Genomic DNA, 19,895 nt, shown 5'->3' with positions numbered 1-19,895 from the left:
GTTGCTATTATTAGCATCTGTCACTAGCCTGGGGCCACATGGCTAGTTATCGCAGGGGCCAACTCCTTGGTGCTTTTTATTTTTTTTAAAGAATTATTTGTTTAATTTAATTTATTTTTACTATTACATTTTAAATTTGCGACAGGGCACATGTGCTTACCGAAGAGAGACAGAAAGACAGAGAGAGAAAAAGCAAGCAGCCAAGACTGGAACTCGAACCATGGTCGGCTGAGTAGGAGTCTAGTATTTCAACTACCATGTCATCTACTGTTCTCATTTTTTTTTTTTTTTTGAGAGAGAGTTTTTTGCTATAAGGCGCATGTGCTCACCAGAAAGACACAGAGAGACAGAAAGCGAGAAATCACTCCCCAGGGGGATGGCCACGCAGCAATCTCTTCTCCTCCATTCTCCTCTCAGGATCTTGGGCACGCACGCACGCACACGCGCCCGGCGTGAGTTTAAGCCACTGGGTCTGGGACTTGAACCGCGGTCAACTACATGGGAATCCAGCAACATAGACATTACATCAACTGCTGGTCCCTACTGGTCCCATTCTTCAAAGTGAATTGACCACTAGGGCCCCTGCCACTGGGAAACTGGGAAACACGTCTGCTTCGGGAGCCTGTCACACAAGCATACCCTTGTCCCTGCCCCCCTTTCATTTCTAGGCCACAGCAGTGCTAGACAGGGCATTCGCTGGATAAGAAGATGTTCTTGCCTGAACCAGAAAAACCTGATGGCCAGCCAGGCCCATGTTGGTAGGTGCTGGATTTCCCAGTGGGTGTCCTGGAAGCAGGGAGAGCCTGGTAGAGGCCATTCCCTTCTGGCCCCATTCAGAGAGACACACACTGCAGGGGGTAGGGCCTGCCACCCCGTCATCTCTATCCCTCCCCTGGAGTGTGGATAAGCACCCCAGGGCCCCCAGATAAGTACACTCCCTGCACCCTTTACCCATAACCCACCCAGACCCAGAGAGAGTACACCACCTTCTCACACCTCTCCTGCCCCTAGACCATCCCCCTGGGAAGCATGGGTCACCCACTCAACTTGTACTCAGTAGGTGCTCAATGCTAACCCTCCCTCTGGGGATTTGGATCACCTCCCTTATTTCAGCATCTGATGACATTCTTCCTCCACCCAGCTGTCACCGCAGACAAGCCTGCTCATTGTCCCCACCTGTCTGGGTGCCTGGTATGGTCACCGCCCCTTCCTGCTCCTGCCACCACCCCCATACCTGGCACTGACTTGTCCCTCCACCCTGCCCGGCCTTCCTTAGAGAGGATATAGCCCCCTCCTCGATGCCCTGAGGGGCAGGGATGGGCTCTCCCTTTGCATCAGGCTTCACAAATTACACAGTTCTTGGCCACGTGCTGGCTGTCTCGTTCTGTACTTGCCAATGACAAATTCAAATCACACTCAACTAACATTCGAGAGCCTACCACAGGCCAGGCACTGTGCTGGGGACAGAGGAGGAATGGGGCTCGCCCTGGGGAGGCTCCTGCACACCCCACACATCCCTACACGGAGCCTTCGCTTCACAAGGCCCAGGCCACCTGCATCCCAGGGCTGCTGCCCAGCAGCAGTTTCCTCCTGTAGAGACTGGTGTCCCCCTGGGGAGACTTGGTGCTTCCTGGGGTCCCTGGCAACCCTGGCTAGACTGAAGCCCTACATGCTCTCTCTCCCACAATACATCCCTGGGGCGCCCCGCTGGAGGCCCTGCCTCTGCAGGGAAGAAATGTGCCCCAGACATGCAGGCTCTTGGAAAGACATCTTTCCCCTCTAGGCCTCAGTTACCCCTCGTGTACTCACAGCCTTCCCACCTCAGGCCTCCGGCTCGAGACCTTCAGGGTGCCAGTCTCCCTGCCTGAACCTCAGCCCGCTGCAGTCCCTGGCCCTGTCCAATTTTATCTCCCTACTCTCTGGACAGGGAACCAAGTTCCTCATTCTCCATCACTGAGGGGGCCACCACCTCTTGCAGCTTCCACTGTCACCACTGTGTTGATGTCACTCGAGCTGCACCCCTACCCGAGACCCCGTCGGGCCCTAGTTGTCGAACCCATCGATCGTCACCCATCTAAACTCCAAATTGCTCACATCGTTGAAGCCATCCATCACTCTCGGCTTCTGCCTGTCCATGCTCTCAGACTCGAAACTCCGAAGACCACTCTTTTTTTTCTTTTTAGAATTATTTTATTTCACTTTATTTATTTATTTTATTATAATTTGACCAGAGAGGGACAGAAAGAGAGAGAAAGGGAAAGTGAGACAGCAAGCCACCAGGTCCAGGACTCAATCATGGTCAGCCAAGGTGGACTCCAGCACTCTTAACCACCACACCACCTGCTGGTCCCTGAAAGTCAGTTTTGAGTGGTGGTGGCTTGGCAGTGTTTCTCTGCCTGGCCAACGTAGACAACATACCATTCTTTTAGAATTCAGAGATGACAGCATGGTACCAGCCCTCCAGGAGCCACAGTCGGTAGGTTATTACCACAGCCAAGTTGGCAGCTACGACTCAGAAGCTACCTGAAGGTGTACAAAGAGAGGTATGCTAACCTCTCTGTGGAGGGAGTCAAAGAGGGGGTGGCATTGGCACAGGGTTTTGTAAGTTGGATAGGAGCTTGGCAGGTAGACAAACCGAAAAAAGCACATTCCAAGGAGAAGGAGTAGTGATTATAATGTGGAGGGGTCTGAACCACAGCCTACACTGGTATAAACACACTTTGTGAGCAGCGTGGGCCACTGTGTACCACATGGACCACAGCAAATGGTGGCCCTGCCCGTGGGCCTATCAACTCATCTATGCACACAGGAGAGGAGCTGTGGCTTCACAGAGAAGGCAAAGGTGGTCCCAGGTTTATGCGTGTGCCTGATTGACAAGCTCACGTCAGCTCTCAGAGGAGGTTTATTTCTACGGGTTTCAAGAAAAATAAAGAGGCCGACAGAGAAAGATCCACACTGCCGTGTTTGAATAATTCAAGAAAACCTAAGTGAATGTTCTCTGTAGCTCCTGGGTAAAGGTTTCAAGAAAAATAAAGAGGCCGATAGAGAAAGATCCACACTGCTGTGTTTGAATAATTCAAGAAAACTAAGTGAATGTTCTCTGTAGCTCCTGGGTAACACTGGAAAATCCCTGTGACTACCATGTGGGACATTGACATCCATGGCACAAAGGACACGTCAACACAGCCTCCAGCCCAAAAGCAGCGGCCCTTTGTGTGGCGAGGGCCATTCGCTTAGCTGTCTGCTCAGCAGTAAAGAGCCTCCCTTCATCACTTTCATGGCTGAGGGTAGGTTAGTATGTGGGACCATGCTTGACAACTGCCATGCATATGGGGATCGGTCCTCCTCCTCACACTGAGCTCCTGGGTGACGTTCTCAGGAACTTTATGGAGACCCCCTCATCCAGGAAGGCCTACACCATGTTCTCCCCAGAGGAGGGAGGTTTGGGAGATTCTTATCCACCTCTGACCTTTACCCTCACATCAAGGCCTACCTGGAACCAGGCAGAGAAGGAGACCTCCCAGGGCCAGCAGGTGGCATGGTGGTTAAGGTAGTTGGATCTCACATGGCAGATGCATGGTTTGAGTCCTGGACCCAGTGGCTTGAAAACCACACTGGGTGTGTACACATCCATGCCCAAACCCCAGGAGGAGAATGGAAGAGAAGGGCTTGCAGGGTGGCCAGCCGCCCAGGGAGGGGGACTTCTCATTTTCCCTCTCTCTCTTCTATAAGTACACATACCCTATAGCAAAAAGGAAAAAGGAAGATGTCCCAGAGCCATGCCTGAGTCCTGCAAGCCCAGTTCCAGGCCTAGAGTCAATGATCCCCACTGACGCTGACAAATCTGGATTTCCGGTCTGTGATGAACTAACAAGTCCCTCTCGTCTAGGGAAGACCCTTCCCTCTCAAAGTACAGCCTAAAGGAAAACAGCTTCCAGCACAGGGATTTTTTTACACCACGTCTAAAGCAATGGAGGAAAAAACACCCACAGGCTCACTCCCTCAAACCAGCTTCTCTACCATTCCCTTGAAAACAGAGGCACTATTCAAGAGGAAAAAGAAAGGAAGAAAAAAAAAAGGAAGCAAAAGAAAAAGAGCTGAATAGATGAAGAAGAAAAGAGGGGGGAAAAAAGAGAGCGAGAAGAGAGTGATCCCCGAGGGAGGTGGTGAGAGCTTAGAATGAAAGGCAGAAGTGAAGGGAAGGAAAGCAGAGACAGAAAGGGTGGGGGGAGAGAAAGACAGAAGCTTTGAAAGGAAGAATGTTCTAGCGTGAATACAGCGTGCAGGGGAGAAAAGCGCGCTTGAAAAGGAGCAGCCCGCGCTGACCCCTCATTCACAGACGGTGCCAATCAGAGCGACAATGCGAACCCTTTCTTCTTTTCTCCTTCTCTCTTTTCCGGGGAGGGAGAGGCTGAGAACTGCAAGTTAATTTCAAAAAGTACAAAAAGAAAAATAATAAATTCGTTTCCATTGGAGAAACATCAAAGAGTGGCTGCAAAGGCTTCCCTGAAACTCACTGCAACCCCAAGAGAAGTGCTCCCTCTGCCCCAAGCCATGCAACCCTAAGTTTTATTTCAGCACCAGCCACCCCCTGCCCCAGCCTGGACACCTGGCTGAGGCCTCCTCCCTTATGGCTCTGGGTGGACAAGGTCAAGACAGAGCCCCAGGCCAGGAAGCAGGAGGTGAGGGGGGGCAGCTCTGCCTTCTGGGTGCCCCAAAGTCACCTGCTCTGAGAGCCCACTTGCGCCTTATCAGGTAGGAGGGCCAAGAAAGAGGTCTGAGCCACTTGTCCCACCTGAGCCTTGTCTGCCCGCTTCTCCTGCTGTGCAGTGCACGGAGCTGGCACTCAAGTCTCTGGTCAGTGGGTACGTGGATGACATACCCGTGGGACGGGCCATTCACTCAAGGCATTGCTCCAAGGAAGCCCTGCTACCTGGTCAGGCTGGGCCCTCATTCCAGGACAGAAAGGGTGGGTTCTTCCTTCTCACTGAGCACCAGCTGCGGGCCAGCATCCCTTACAAGGGAGGGGCCTTAGTGGACACTGAAGGTTCTTCTGGTATCATGGATCATCACGTACCAGCACTTTCCTGAGTTAGCCAAGACCCAAAGACTGCATGACACACAGTGCCCCATGCCTAGCTCCAGACTTCCTGTATGTCCCTCTTCCTCAGGTGGGCTGGACAGGGCTGGGCTCAGTGCTACGTCAGCTCTGGGTGCTCGATGCCTGAGGCAACCCTCAGTCTCACGATCAAATGTCTCCCAAAATGTCCCTCTGCGATCATAGGCAAGCATCCCTGGTCTTCCCTTTCTTTATCTCTTCTTTTGTTCCTTCTGTCTCTCAATACCCAGTGAGTCATGATGGAACCTGAAATGGGGTCACCTTTACAGGTTTCTTTTTCCTTCCAATCATCCACATGCTGGATAATGACAAATGCCCAGGAGCAGAGAAGCTGAGAGGAAGAAGACTGATGGGTGTATTGACTGATTGATTGAGTCTCAACCTTCCTCATCTATTGAGAACTCGGTCTAGGCGGAGCTTCGTCCTGTGGGCTGGGACTATAAAATGATAAAGACCAATCAGGGTCCTGAGGTGCTTGAGGCCAGGCGCGCGCGTGTGCGTGTGTGTGTGTGTGTGTGTGTGTGTGTGTGTGTAAGAGAGACAATAGATCAGGAAAAGAAGACCTTGTCTTTGCTACTTCATCTGAGAAAAGCTGCTGAAATAGGCCCTAGAAGGGCCTCTAAACCCAACAAGGAAGCATGTGAGAAGGGGCATGTGGAAAAGGAGGACAGGGCCAGGAATTTAACTGAACACCAGGAGCCCATAATCACCCTTGTATTTCAACTTGACAAATGCAAATTCTGACAAATATTTATCGAGCACCTACTAGGTGCCAGACAGCTCCCGTGTATTCCTAGGAAGATAGTAGTGAATAAGATCAGCCCTGCTCTTAAGAACCTACGGTGGGGGCCAGCAGATGTCATGGTGGTTAAGGTGCTGGACTCCCACACGGCCAACTGTGGTTCAAGTCCCAGACCTGGCAGCTTGTTTTCTCACTTTCCCTCTCTCTCTCTCTCAAATTAAAAAATAATAATAATAAATAAATAAAATAAATAATTACTTTTTTAAAAAAAGAACTGATGGTGTAGAGAGCAAAAGGCAAGGACACAGACGATTATCATCTGGTGTGTAACAGGTCATGTTAGAATGAGAATGGGAGAGCCCAGCTGTGGTGGTGCAGCCAGGAGGGCGCTGCTGTGTGATGCTAGAGCCACTTGGGAGGCCCAGGTTTGGATCTGGGCTGACTCGAATACTTCAGGAGAGTCAGAGTGTACCTGTGATCCGTCCTGGCTGGGAAGTAGGGCAGAAGAGACCCTATTAATGGTATCTATTTCTCTGTCTCTCTCTCTCATGAAATTAATCAGTAAACTTCAAATAGAAGACAGAGGAGGAGGAGAACTGAAAGCTTTGAGAACCCAGCAGAGGGCTGAGAGAGGTTGGTGGGTGGGGAGGTCAGGGACGCCCTTTCAAATGAAACAGCAAGGTGTTATTTTAATATATTAAAGTGAACTAAATTTTCTTTTTAAATTGTTATGGGACATAAGCACTCTCCAGAGAGAGACACACAGAGAGAAAGTGAAAGCATCTCCCAGGAAGGATGGCCATGTTGCAATCCCCTCTCCTCTAGTCTCCTCTCGGGACGTTGGACAGGCATGCCCATGCACCTGGTACGTTTTTCAAGCCTCCGGGTCCAGGACTCAAACTGTACAGTTGGCCATGTGGGCTCCAGCGGCCTTAAACTCCACACCAGCAGCTGGCCTTTTCATTTGTTTTGAAAAAGTTTTAGAGAATTTCATTGGCAAGATACCCAAGTGTCTAGGAAAAAGGTAGAACCAATCAATGAACTGATAGATAGATGTCCTCCCTATCTATTGGTGTATTTGGAGAAAGCAGAGATAAGCCCAGAGAAGACTAACCTGGTGAGAACAAGAGACAATAATGAACTTCTTAAAAGTAATTGGGGGCTGGTCTGGTAGTGCAGCAGTTAAATCTGTGCATATGGAACTGGATCCCACGAGGCTGATAGAGGTTTGAATCCTGATCCTGGCAGCTTGAAAAAAACATTTCAGGTACATACTCATGTATGCCCAAAATCCTAATGGAATAGAGAAATGGTGGAAAAGGTGGGATATTACCATGCATCATTGTGGTGCTTTCTCTCTCTCTCTGGTGAGCAAAAACAAAACAAATGTTACTGGAAAATGAAATTAAAGTACAAGTTCATTTTAAAAAAATAGGGCCTAGCTGTGGGAGCACACAGCACTTGGGAGACTGGAAGCCGCATGTGAGGACCAGGTTTCGTTTCTCAGTCAACCTGAACAGGCTAGAGGAGGTTACTTATCTTTAATCCTAGTTAATTGGGAGGCTGGGGCAGGAAGATCAGGACCCCGTGAGACTGTCAAAATGTCTATCTCGGGAACCAGCAGTTAGCGTAATGGCTATGTCGCTGGACTCCCACGTAGTTGACTGTAGTTCATGTCCCGGATCCAGTGGCTTAAAACTCACGCCGGGCGCGTGTGCGTGTGTGCCCAAGATCTCGAGAGGAGAATGGAGGAGAAGGGATTGTGGCATGACCATCTTCCCTGGGGGGTGATTTCTCGCTTTCTGTCTCTATGTCTCTCTCTGTCTGGCGAGCGCACGCGCCCTATAGCGAAAACCTCTCCAAAAAAAAAAAAAAAGTCTATCTCTAGGGACCAGCACATGGTGTGGTGGTTAAGGCACTGGACACTCCTGCCGTGGCTGACCACTGTTCAAGTCCCAGACCTGGTGGCTTTACTTTCTCATTCTCCTTCCACCCCCATGTCTTTCTTTGGTCAAATTTAAAAAAATAAAGGAATGAATAAATTAAAAATAAAATAGTTCTGTAAAAATATTTTTAAAAGTCTATCTCTGTCTCTCTCTCAATCTTAAGGGATTAAAAAAAAAATCATAGCCCAGTGCTCAGCTCAGCCATGAACAGTATTTATTCTGTGAATCTAACCTAAAATCATGATTTAATGGCATTAGTAAGAGAGAGAAAAAGCATAGGGAGGTGGAGAGAGAAATCTTCACCTCTAAGAACGCAGAGCCAGGTGAGCAGGTAGTGTGGAGGTTAAGGCACTAGATCTGCATGGCTGACTGTGAAGTTCGAGTCCCGGACCCTTTGGCTTGAAAATCACATCAGCCACATGCACATGAGTGCCCAAGAGCCCGCGAAGAGAATGGAGAAGGGACTGCAGTGTGACCATCTTCCCTGGGGGGCAATATCTCACTTTCTTTCACTCTCTCTGGTGAGGATACGTTCTCGATAACTAAAAGAGAAAGAAAAAAAGAATGCAGAGACAACCGATAAGGTCCACAGCTGGAAAATCAGGAAGTAGTAGGAGAAACATATTCTTTCGAAATATGGAAATGAATAACAGAAAGGAAGAACAAAATGAGTCGAAAACGGTTTACTAGTCTGGGGGCTGGAGTGTGGGGAGTGAGCTGGGGAAGGGCCTACTGCTATAAGGTAATATGTCATAATTAGCAGATTGGCATTGTTTGATGTAAAAAAAAGATGCACATATACACTGCTATAGTTCAGATATCTCCCAGACATGTGTGTGTTGGGTCTTGGTGGTACTGTATGGTGTTAAATGAAAACTTAATCTCTTCATGCTGTCCCGGGGTGTGAAAAGGTCACTGGGGCAGGGCATCTATGACTGAGTTCTGGTGTGTGTGTTATTTTTAATTTCTAGAGGGTGCATGTACTTGCCAGAAAGAGACAGACAGAAAGAGAGAGAACGTGCCGTGTGATGGGCACCATCAGGCTGCAAGGCCTCTCCTCTGCTTCCATCACGTCAGGATTCTGGCACGTGTGCACAGGTGCCTGGGGTATGTTTCTTCTTTTTTTTTTTTTCACATCTAAATTTCTTTTCATTTTTTAAAATTATTTTCTTTAAAATTTACATTTAGGGGCTGGCAGGTGGCACGGTGGTTAAGGCACTAGACTCCCAAATAGCTGACTGTAGTTCGAGTCTCAGACTTGGCAGCTTGTTTTCTCACTTTCCTGCTTTCTTTCTCACGTCCAATTTTTAAAAATAATAATAGTAAATAAAATGAAATAAAATATTTCTTTAAAAATATTTACATTTAATCACTGCACAGCGTTAGAGCATACCAAATTATTTTTCCCAACACAAACACATTGTGTATCACTCAAGTCAAAGATATTACCAAACGTTATCATCAATAGTTAACTTTTCTTTTTTGTGTCTGTTAAATGCTTCTCTCTCTCTCTCCTTCCCCTGATCCCCTTCCTCCTGCTTCTGCCTGGGGTAAATTCCAGGGCTGGAATTCAAACCATGGTCAGTCATCTGGGATCTGACTCCCTTAACTCCCTAGGTAATGGGGTCAGTCTGAGTTCTGATGTATTTAGAAGAGGGAAAGGGAGGGATGAGCAGATGGCATAGCAGTTATGTTGCTGGACTCCTATGTTGTCAGCCACAGATCTAGTCCTGGGTCCAGCAGCTTATAAACTCTCATCGGGCACACACACACGTGTGTGTGTGTGTGTGTGTGTGTGTGCACATGCACTCGTGCCAAAGATCCCAAAAGGACATTGGAGAAGGGACTGTGGCATGGCCATCCCCCCTAGAGGGTAATTTCTCGCTTTCTGATTCTTGATCTCTGTCTCTCTAGTGAGTGCATGCAACCTATAGCAAAAAATCTCTTTCTAAAAAGGAGAGGCAAAGGGAGACCAGAACAGGCAGAAACTTATGGTCAGCCACTCTGCTCAAGATCCTGCCCTCTGCCCTGTTGTGAGGCCATCAGACTTTCCACGGGGCCAACATCGTGCAAGAGTCAAACAAACCTCTATTCTCTTAAATTCACCCAGTCTCAGCTAGTTCTCTAAGCAACACTATAACAGGCTAAGACAATTACTTTGATAAAAACAAAACAAAATTAGGGCTGGCTCCATGGCCTGGTGGTTAAGGCAGCCAGATCCCAAGTGGCCCACGTGTGGGCTCAGTACCAGACCTGGCGGCTTGAGAAACATGCCAGATGCTTGTGCATGCATGCCCCAAATCCCGAAAGCATGGAGAAGGCATTGTGGTGTGGCCGTGCTCCATGGGGGTGGGGTGCTTTCTCTCTCTCGCCTGTCTGTCTGTCTCTCTGGTGAATGCACGTGCCCTCTGGCAAAACAAAAACTGAAAACAGAATTAAAAGCAAGCAAACATGCAAAAGAGGCTTGGTAAAAGAGTCACTGTTACGTGAAACCACTCTGAATTCCTTGGAGTCTAGAGCTGAGAAACAGAAGGTATGCATGCTTATAAATTTGTAAGAATAGGGCCAGTAAGTGGCACGGAGGTTGAGGCAGCTGGTCCCACATGGTCAATTCTGCAGTTCAGGTCCCAGATCTATCAGCTAGTGAGTCACACTGATCATGTGTGCCCAAAAATCCTAAGAAGAGAATGGAGGAGAAGGGATTGCAGTGTGACCATCACCTCTGGGGGATGATTTCTCACTTTCCCTCTCTCTGACTCTGTCTCTCTCTGGTGACAGGATGAGCCCTATAGCAAAAAAGAAAGAAAAGAAAAGAAAAGAAAAGAAAAGAAAAGAAAAGAAAAGAAAAGAAAAGAAAAGAAAAGAAAAATATCTTCAAGGCTCAGCTGTGGCAGCACGCAGGGAGTGAGTGTCACTGTTAGGGAGGCTGGAAGCCACATGGGAGGCCAGGGTTCAGTGCCCTAGCCAGGCGAGGTTGCCTGTGCCTGTAATCCTAGCTAATTGGGAGGCAGAGACAGGAGGATCAGGACATGGTGAGACTCTGTCAAAAACCTATCTATGTCTCTCTCTCTCTCTCTCATAAAGGAAAACATTTTTCTTTGGGGAAACAGGGCTCAGGGAGCTCCAGCCCATCGTGAAATAATTAGCAGAATAGATGGGAGCGAAAGCAGCCTGGGTAAAAGCCTGCACAGTGCTGGTACGTGGCTGTAACAAGGTGTGAAACACTAGGGACGCCACCTCCCTGGAAGACTGAGGGGTCCCATGGACCGGGGTCCCTGATGCTGCCTAGACAGCAGTCCAAGCCCTGGAGGGTGGGTGAGCAGCGGCTGCTGTATTCTGTATTTCCTTTGGTCCCTAAAGCTCACAACCGTGACTTGGAGCCATCGGGGTGGGTAGACTGCATCGTCCACACGCAACATGCTAGGTCTGCCGATCAGGGAACCACATGTTGAGTCCAAGGCTGAGGTGCCAATGACTTGTACCTACGGAGCCCCAAGGTAAGAATCTTGGCCTGGGACATGCCACGGAGCTCTGGTACTCCCCTGCCTTAGGCTGTGGACCCGGGCACAGTCTTGACCTCCCAGAATCCCATTGGTCAAATAAAGAAATCATCTTGACAGTCAGCTGAAATGTTTTCTTTCTTTTCTTTTTCAATTTTTATTTGTTACTATCATTCATTTGACCAGAGAAAGAGAGAGAGAAACAAAGGGAAAGTGAGAAAGCAAGCTGCCAGGTCCAGGGCTTGAACTGCGGTTGGCCATGTGGGAGTCCAGCGCCTTAACTACCATGCCACCCGTCGGCCCCTGAAATGTTTTCTAAGATTAAGTCAAAGTGACTAAAGTCACCTCTTTCTCTGATTCGTAGACAGGACACCCCACATCTCATATGGAGGTAGGGAACAAAAGAGAGACCCTCAACTGTACCCTCTGCCTTCTCTCTGTCATGGATGCAACGAAGCAATGATTGGGTCAGAGTTTTAACACTCTGCAAACTTAACACATTCAACTAGAGAAATGTAGTCAGTTCTTCTTTTATTTAAATTATTTATTTAATTTTATGTATTATCATCATTATTATTTTTTTTAATTGACTAGAGAGAGTATGTGTGAGAAAGCAAGCTTCCAGGTCCAGGACTCAAACTGCAGTCGGCCATGTGGGAGGTCCAGCACCTTAACCACCTGCTGGCCCCTACAGTATCAGTTCTATCAGACAGCTGGCTTGCCTGGACTCTTCAAAGCCAATGTCTGACACACACACACACACACACACTCTCCATGGGCACTAATCTAGATTAAAGGACTCTAAAGAAAACACAATAATCAAATGTAATAAATGAGCCTATTTGGATCAGGAAAAGAACCATCAAAATATTTTCAGAAGACCGCTGGGGAGCTATGAGTAGGACTGGACGCTGGACGGTATTACTGAGTAGCAGGAATTTTTCAGGTGGGATGACGGTATTGTGGTTCTGTAGGAAAGCGGCATCAAGCAACTCACTTTCAAATGACTCAGCAAAACCATTTGAAAGAACGCACGAAACAGAGAATTGATAACCATGGGTGACTCTAGATGAAGGTTTTTAACCTTTTGGTCAGATTTGAACATTTCAGAATAAAAAGGTAGAAGAAAACAAACCATGTGGGCAAGTCAGGCTTTGCTCTGCAGGGTCAACCTTTGGTCTGTCACCCACTGAGTTCAACACGGAGAAGAGTCAGGGCTCCCAGCCTGCAGGACACACGCTGGAAATAAGGTCCGGGCTATCCACTGGGGCCAATAGGCAAGGCTGTTCAAATTCTGGCTCTGGCTGGGAAGCCAGGCCTGTGGGTAGACACCAGACCCTCACTTGCTTCCTTGACAAGCCTTCCCCAGGAGGATTCTCTTACAGCTCTGGAAGCACAGTGTCCATATTTTAACATTTCACTCTCACGAGATCATCAGTTCTTTGCGGGCAGAAGTCCTGCCTCCCTCATCCTCAAGCACAGATCTGGCACCTACAACCGAAGGCTGGGGTCTGTCGCTAGGGCTCATGGGGGTGTCACCAGGAAGAATGGAGCACACTTTCTTTCCACTGGGGCCAGGATAGCTGACAGCTGAATGTGGGGAGGTGGTGGGGAGTGATGAATGCTAACAATCAGGATTCATTTCAGGCTCCCAAGGGGCAGGCACCATCTGGACAGAGCCAGCAGCCACTGAGGACGTCCCTGGGCCCTCGCTTGAGCTACTGCAGAGACAGGCTCCGGAAACCCAAGGAGTGTGTTGGCCTGGTGTCATCGAAAGGAACATTAAAATCGAATGGCACCAAATGAATGGATGGGAAACATTAACTAGCAACCTGGGAGGGATTTTTTTCCCCCAGATAAAAGCAATGGGAAGCGGAGGAGAGAGAAATGGAGGTGGAAGGAGAGCAGGCAGCAAAGGTAGAGGGGAAGAAAAGAGGGGAGGGAGGCAGAGCCTCACAGCATTCTCAGTTCACAAAGAAAGAGGGAAACAGGGTAGAAAGAACAAAAAGGAGAAGCTGAAGTTCTCTTCCCTTCCAAGAGGAAGTCCCTCCAGCCTTGAGAAAAAAGCAGGGTGGGGAGAGCGTGTCCAGGTCACAGCTGCTCTGAAGGCAAAGTCCTTCTGCCACCAAAGGGAAGCCCCTTTTGGCACCCTTGGCAGCACAGGCCTTCCAAGCTGGCAATGCTGACACAGGACTGCCTCAGGGGCACGCGATGGGCCGCTGCACGCGTTCTCCTTTTGCACCGAGCCCTGTAAATGCTGTAGCTGGGCCTGGCTGACCTTTCCAGAGGACGATTTTGCAGGAAAGGTGGGAGCAGGAAGGCAGTGGGCTGGCTCTGGCTGCTGTTCACTGTTTGCTCTCCAAACACACGTCGCGGCGTTGTTGACTCAGCCACCAGGTATTATGACGCGTTGGGCTTCCCATCGCGCTAACGAGTGGGATGGACTCGGACGCTTGCCGCAAGGAACCGTTTGCTGGGAAGCGTGATGGTGCAGGAAGCTGTGAGGGTCTGTGGGACACTAGACCTGGTACCAACCCCATCCTCACATGTGACAGGCACAGCCATGCTAGGCCCAAAGCCAGCCTGCTAACACCCTGCTGGTGCTGGGACCTTGCAGAGGTAGCAGGAGCGACCGCCAGCCTTTATACCAGCTGTGAGCTGATCGGTTCATCTGTTCAGAATGGAGCTGTCACTTCTGTGGGAGCCCAGCGGCCACCGCTGAGCCAGGACAGGAAGCCACAGCTCATCACTGGCACCCCACAGCCAGAGAGCTGGGGTGTTGGGGACCAAGACCACAACCTGGCATCAGGGCCCCCACATGAAGTGGCTAGGCAGAGCCAGTCCACATCATGGGCACAGGTCCCACCATGCCTTGCCGTTCTCTCCAGCTAGGCTCCCCTTGACTGTCTGTCCTTCACAAAGGGCCAAAGTTCAGACAGGGACACCAACATCCCAATACTGCATGGGTCTCTTCCTCCTCCTAAAGACCAAAGGCAGAGTCCCTCCAGACAAATCTTCCCCTGGCCCTGCTGGGAGGTCCTCTTCTCTGACCCAGCCCAAACAACACCACTTCCATAAGCTTGCAACTCAGCTGGGCTCTTAGGCTCAACTCGGGCAGTTCAGAAGAGACCTGAGTCCACTGCACAGTGACAGGTGGAAAAGGAAACACACCTGCAGGTCAAACCTGAGCAAACCAGAGGCAGATGGAAGCCAGGTGCTCACAGCCAGCCAAAGCCAGCTCAGAATGTCTGTGAGGGTGTCCTGGACCTAGGACAGCAGGAGGGCAGGCCGGCCTCTTAGCAAAGGGGCGGGGAGTAGCTGGGGACCTGGAAGCCCAAGCAGAGGCTGCCGAGCTGCCAGGCTTCCAGGCTTCCCTCAGTGGAGGGAGGTCCCTCCAGGAACTGAGTTAATCAGCAGACCCACAATGCAATCCATGTTTTCAACGAACGTAAACATGGACAAAACAATACAAATAATCCCCCCTTTCCTGAGCACAGACCTCGTGTGGAGCCTCTTGAAGGCATCATCTCCCCGAGATCACACACAGAACCCCACCCAGGAGTGAATGGCATTCCGTCGTTCTCTAAACTACGAGGCCCAAAGGAGGACAGGCATCATCTCCCCAAGATCACACACAGAACCCCGCCCAGGAGTGAATGGCATTCCATCGTTCTCTAAACTACGAGGCCCAAAGGAGGAGTAGTGGACCCAGGTCACACAGCAGGTAATGCCCAAGGTTTCAGTCTCAGGCCTGGCAGGACTCAGAAGACAGAAAGAGATATTTATGACAGGGGCTCACCACATTTGGGTCCTTCCTGTTCCAGACTCCCAGTTAGCTAGGATCCCTGGTGTGTGCTACCACAAGAAGGCCATTTCTTTTTTTCTTTCCTCTCCTCCCACTTTTTGGAGAAATTTTTGCTATAGGTTGCATGAGCTCACTAGACAGAGAGCGACAGAAAGCAAGAAATCACCCCCTGGAAGGATGGCCACGCTGCATCCTTTCTCCTCCATTCTTCTCCCAGGATCTCGGGCACGCACGCACACGCGCCCAGCATGAGTTTTAAGCCACTGGGTCCAGGACTCGAACCGCGGTCAACTACATGGGAGTCCAGCAACATAGCCATTACGCTAACTGCTGGTCCCCCCCCCCTTTTTTTTTTGAACTGCCAAAGGAAGCATATGACCACCAGGGAAAGACAGATGGAAAAGAGGGGCATGGTTATGCCGAAATCCCTTCTCCATTTCTCCATCTTTTTGGAAGCAGGGCACACATGCACACGTGCTTAATGTATTTAAGCCACCGGGCTAGGATATGAACTGTGCAAGCCGTGTGGAGTCTGACTCCCTTAACCATTAGGCTTTCGGGCCAGCCTGAGAAGGCCATTTCTTAAACCACCTTCTCCACCGTGGGTCAACAAATTTCTCTCCAAGGCTCTGTGACCAGAATTCACACAAAGTCTCTATGATGAGGTGGAAAGCTTCAACACAGAGTGGCTGGTGGGTGTGAGAGCTGCCCCCTGTCCTATATGAACTGGCATGCTGGGACCTGGAGGGTAGAGTGGGCGAGAAACTTCAGCTTCTCCCCCAACTTTTCTCCCACTTTCCACTTCTTAAGCTTAAAAACACAATTCCCATTGAAAACTGCTACCGCCTTGATGATCCCCAGCGTTTTTCAGGCTCTCTGCAGTGAAAGATAATTTATCTTCATTCTTTCCAGACTGATCACCAACAGGCAGCCCTCGACCCTGAGCCTTGCCACACAGACCACTGATGCTCCGTCCACATCTCGTTCAAGAGACAGCAACCCAGTCAGATAGTGGGCACTGCAACTGGACCCACATGGGAAGGTCCCAGCTTTGCATCCTGGGGCCTCCCTGGCACACCTGGCACGCATGTGCTCATGCCACGATCCATGCTTGCTGAGGCTAGGGATGGATCGCAGGATGAAGAGCCTGTTGGGGTGCCTCTCTCTCTCTCTCGAAATAAATAAATAAACTTTAAAAAGAAGAAAAAGAAAAAGGAGGCGAACACCAATAGCCCATTTGGATGTGGTCATGCCAACAGCAAACTATGAAACCTTCTAAGTATCACTCTTGATTTCTGCACTTGGTTCCTCTAGGTTGAGCAACACCGGGCAGAGGAGCACTGGCCCATGGCCCCATTCTGCATGGCGTTGGCCTCAGAATGCATGAGAGCTGGGCCGACAGGTGACACGGAAGTTAAGGCGCTGGATCCCACATGCCAGCTTTGTGGCTCAAGTCCTGGACCCTTGCACTTCCCCTCTCCAGCATGGCTCTCCAAGTGTGTGTGTGCCCAAAATCCCAAGAGGAGAATGGAAGAGAAGGGGCTGTGGTGTGGTCATCCTCCCTGCCAAGGGGGTGATTTCTCACTTTCCCTCTCTCTGTTTCTCTGGAGAGTGCACACACCCTATAGCAAAACAAAACAAGACAAAACACTCCAGAAAATAATACACTTTTGTTTCTTAAGTGTTCTTGAAATCTACACTTCTACAAATTCTACATTTGCTACACGTGGTTTGCTGAACTCCACGGAGCTGAGGTTTCAAGAGACTATTCTGTCAATGAGAAATTCTGAAATGCTCAGGACAGAGTACAAAATCTGCAATCCTGACTCACAGTCATAACTCGCCTGAGTTCTTCCAGATAAACGTGAACTCTAGCTTACACCAGTCCAAGCATTTGCACATTTAATCTCAGAAAAAAAGGCTGCTATAACAGTTCACGGTTAGCCCAAGTTGGCTATAAACTCCTTTAACGGCTGAGCTATGGGGCTGGCCCTAGGGATCTTGTTAAAATAAGGTAAGGGTATTTCAAGATGCAGATGCTTGAGTCCTGTCCAGATCCAGTGGTCTGGGAACTGGGCCTGGGCAGGTCATTTAATAAGCTGCCCACAGGGAATGGTAAATGGAGTGACCAATGCAGATGCCCCAGCTACGTGAGAAATCAAGAGTGATGGGATGTGACTAGTAGCTAAGAAATGTTGGTCTTCGGAAAACAAAACAAGTCCGAACAAAACCAACTGGGTTTATTCCACTGGGGCACATGCTGAGTAAAGCCCTAGCATTAGGAAACCAGAGTTCTGGTTTTCTGGAACAGTCTGTGAGTCCTCAGGTAGGAGTCATCTAATCTTTCTGGAGACAGGATAAATGAAATCACGGCTTCTCAAACGTGACAAGGAATCAGCCAGGGATCTTGTTTAATTGCCAGAGGTCACATGCACTGACCAGAGAGAGGAACAGAGAAAGAGAAAGCACTCCCAATAGGACGTGGTCACACTGCAATACTTTTTCCTCCATTTTTCTTTCCTATTAGGATTTTGGGTATACATCTCAGTGTGTTTTTCAAGGAAGCAGGGCTGGGATTCGAACTATAGGCAGACCCCAGGGATCTTGTTAAAATGCAGATTCTGGTTCTACAGGTCTGGGGTGCTGCACTTGTAACAGGCTCCCAGGGCAGTCTGTGTACTCCACCCCCACAGGGTGCATTTCAATCCCCCCGTCTTAGATTAGTCAAAGATGTCACATGGCTTACATATTCTTTCTCATTCTGCTTAATTAATGCATTGTATTAAATTCATGATCAACACTCTACTAATTTATGAACAAAACCATCATGATCAACTGTCAGGTCTGCAGCCTTGTGAGGTGAGCCTAAGCTATCATTTCAAATGCTTGTTTAAAAAAATTTTTTTAATGATTTAATTTTATTTATTATTTTTATTTTTAAATTTGACCAGAGGGAAACAGATGTGGGTGGGGGAGTGGGAAGAGTGAGAAAGCAAATGGCCAAGTCCAGACTTGAACCGTGGTCGGTCATGTGGGAGTCCAGTGCCTTAATCACCATGCCACCTGCCAGCCACTATTTAAAAATTTTTAAAAAGAGGGCCAACTTGTGGCCTGGTGGTTAAGAGACTTGGATCCCACCTGGCTGATTGCATTGTTCAAGTCCTGGACCTAAAAGTTTGAAAAACACACCAAGCCCATATGCATGCATACCCAGACTTCTGGGGAAAGGAGGAGAAGGGATTGGTGGTGTGACCATTCTCCAGCAAGGGGTACGCTTTCCCTCTCCCTCTCTCTGCCGCTCACCGGTGAGTGTACACATCCTCAGGCAAATGAAAAAATACATATATATAAGAAAAAAGAAAAAAAAAAAACTTTCCACTTTTATCAGTATCCATTTGTTACCAAACGACCCAAATTAAGCAATTTTTAAAACCTTAGAAATAATCCTCTTTGCAGCACTGGTACATGCAGGAACATGCCCTTTTCCTGCTGGGTATATGTGACAGTCCCACTGGGAAGGTGGCCTCACAGTCCCTACTCAGCTGGGTCTGCATGCTGCCTCCCTCCCCCACTGGTTAATGACACTCTGGGAGGACATGTGTGGTGTGTAGCGTGGCACATGTGATAGTGAGCACACAGTTAATGCCAGTTGTGAACCACAGGCAAAGAATGACAGCCCAGAGGGCTTGTGCTGTGCTGAAAATCAAGTTCTTGGCAAAACCAAGAATTGTCCTGGACCCCTCACCTGTTCTCTCTGTGCCTCAGTTTCTTCATCTACAAAATGGAGGTGGTAAGAGTTGCCAGTTCTTATCGTGGTTGTACAAATCAAACAACAGAATGTCTGTAAATGGACTTTGCCTGACTTCTAGTAATCAATCAATACACAGTAACTACTCACGTGATCGTTATTAATCAAGTTTGAAAGTCGGAGAATGATACAAAATCCAGCCTGCCTAAGCTAGAGTTTTGCTCTCTGTGGTTTCTATAACTAATGGCCCTGGTGATGCTGCATGGGCAAATGGCTCCTATGCTTTGCTGGAGTCTTTCCATTTGGGCAGGGAGAGCTTGCAAATGTCCCGCCTCAGGACACGCGCCCAGCCGTGCTCACTCCCTGGGAGCCCAGCTGGGGAAAGCTCTCTACAAACCTGTTCCTGAGCCAAACTCCTCTGAGAAGTGGCCCAGTGGGCACTTGTCCAGCACACATGTTACATCAACAATATGCCAGGTATTGGGGTGGGAAATAAAGAAACAGCCATCGACATAGCACCGTCTTCCCCTGCCACTTACAAAACTGTGGAGTGATATAAACATACTTTTTTTTTTTAATTAAAAATGTTTGGGGGCAGCAGGTGGCATGGTGGTTAAAGGCTCTGGACTCCCACATGGCTGACCATGGTTTGAATCCTGGACCTGGCAGCTTGCTTTTTCACTTTCCTTCTCTCTCACTCTGTCCCTTTCTGGTCAAATTAAAATAAATAAAGTTAAATAAAAATAATTATATATTAAAGAAAAGTTCCAGGACCAGCAGATGACTTAATGGCTACATCACTGGACTCCTATGTCATCAACCATGCTTCAAGTCCCGGACCTGTGGCTTAAACTCTCGCCAGGTGCGTGTGCATGCGTGCCCAAGATCCCGAGAGGAGAATGGAGGAGAAGGGATTGTGGTGTGGCCATCCCCCCTGGAGGGTGAAATCTCGTTTCCTGTCTCTGTCTCTCTCTGTCTTTCTGGCAAGCGCACGCAGCCTATAGCAAAAACCTTTCAAAAAAAAAAAAAAGTTCC

General features: G+C 48.9%; 1 protein-coding gene across 1 annotated transcript in view; it reads right to left on the bottom strand.

Moving 5' to 3' along the window:
• Positions 1-19,895, bottom strand: part of ZNF710 (zinc finger protein 710) — a 93,970-nt gene that overhangs the window by 39,481 nt on the left and 34,594 nt on the right.

The sequence above is a fragment of the Tupaia chinensis genome, unplaced genomic scaffold (assembly GCF_000334495.1).
Source record: "Tupaia chinensis unplaced genomic scaffold, TupChi_1.0 Scaffold000359_1, whole genome shotgun sequence".
NCBI classification, from domain to species: Eukaryota; Metazoa; Chordata; class Mammalia; order Scandentia; family Tupaiidae; genus Tupaia; species Tupaia belangeri.
This window is presented reverse-complemented; position numbering and strand designations above follow the sequence as displayed.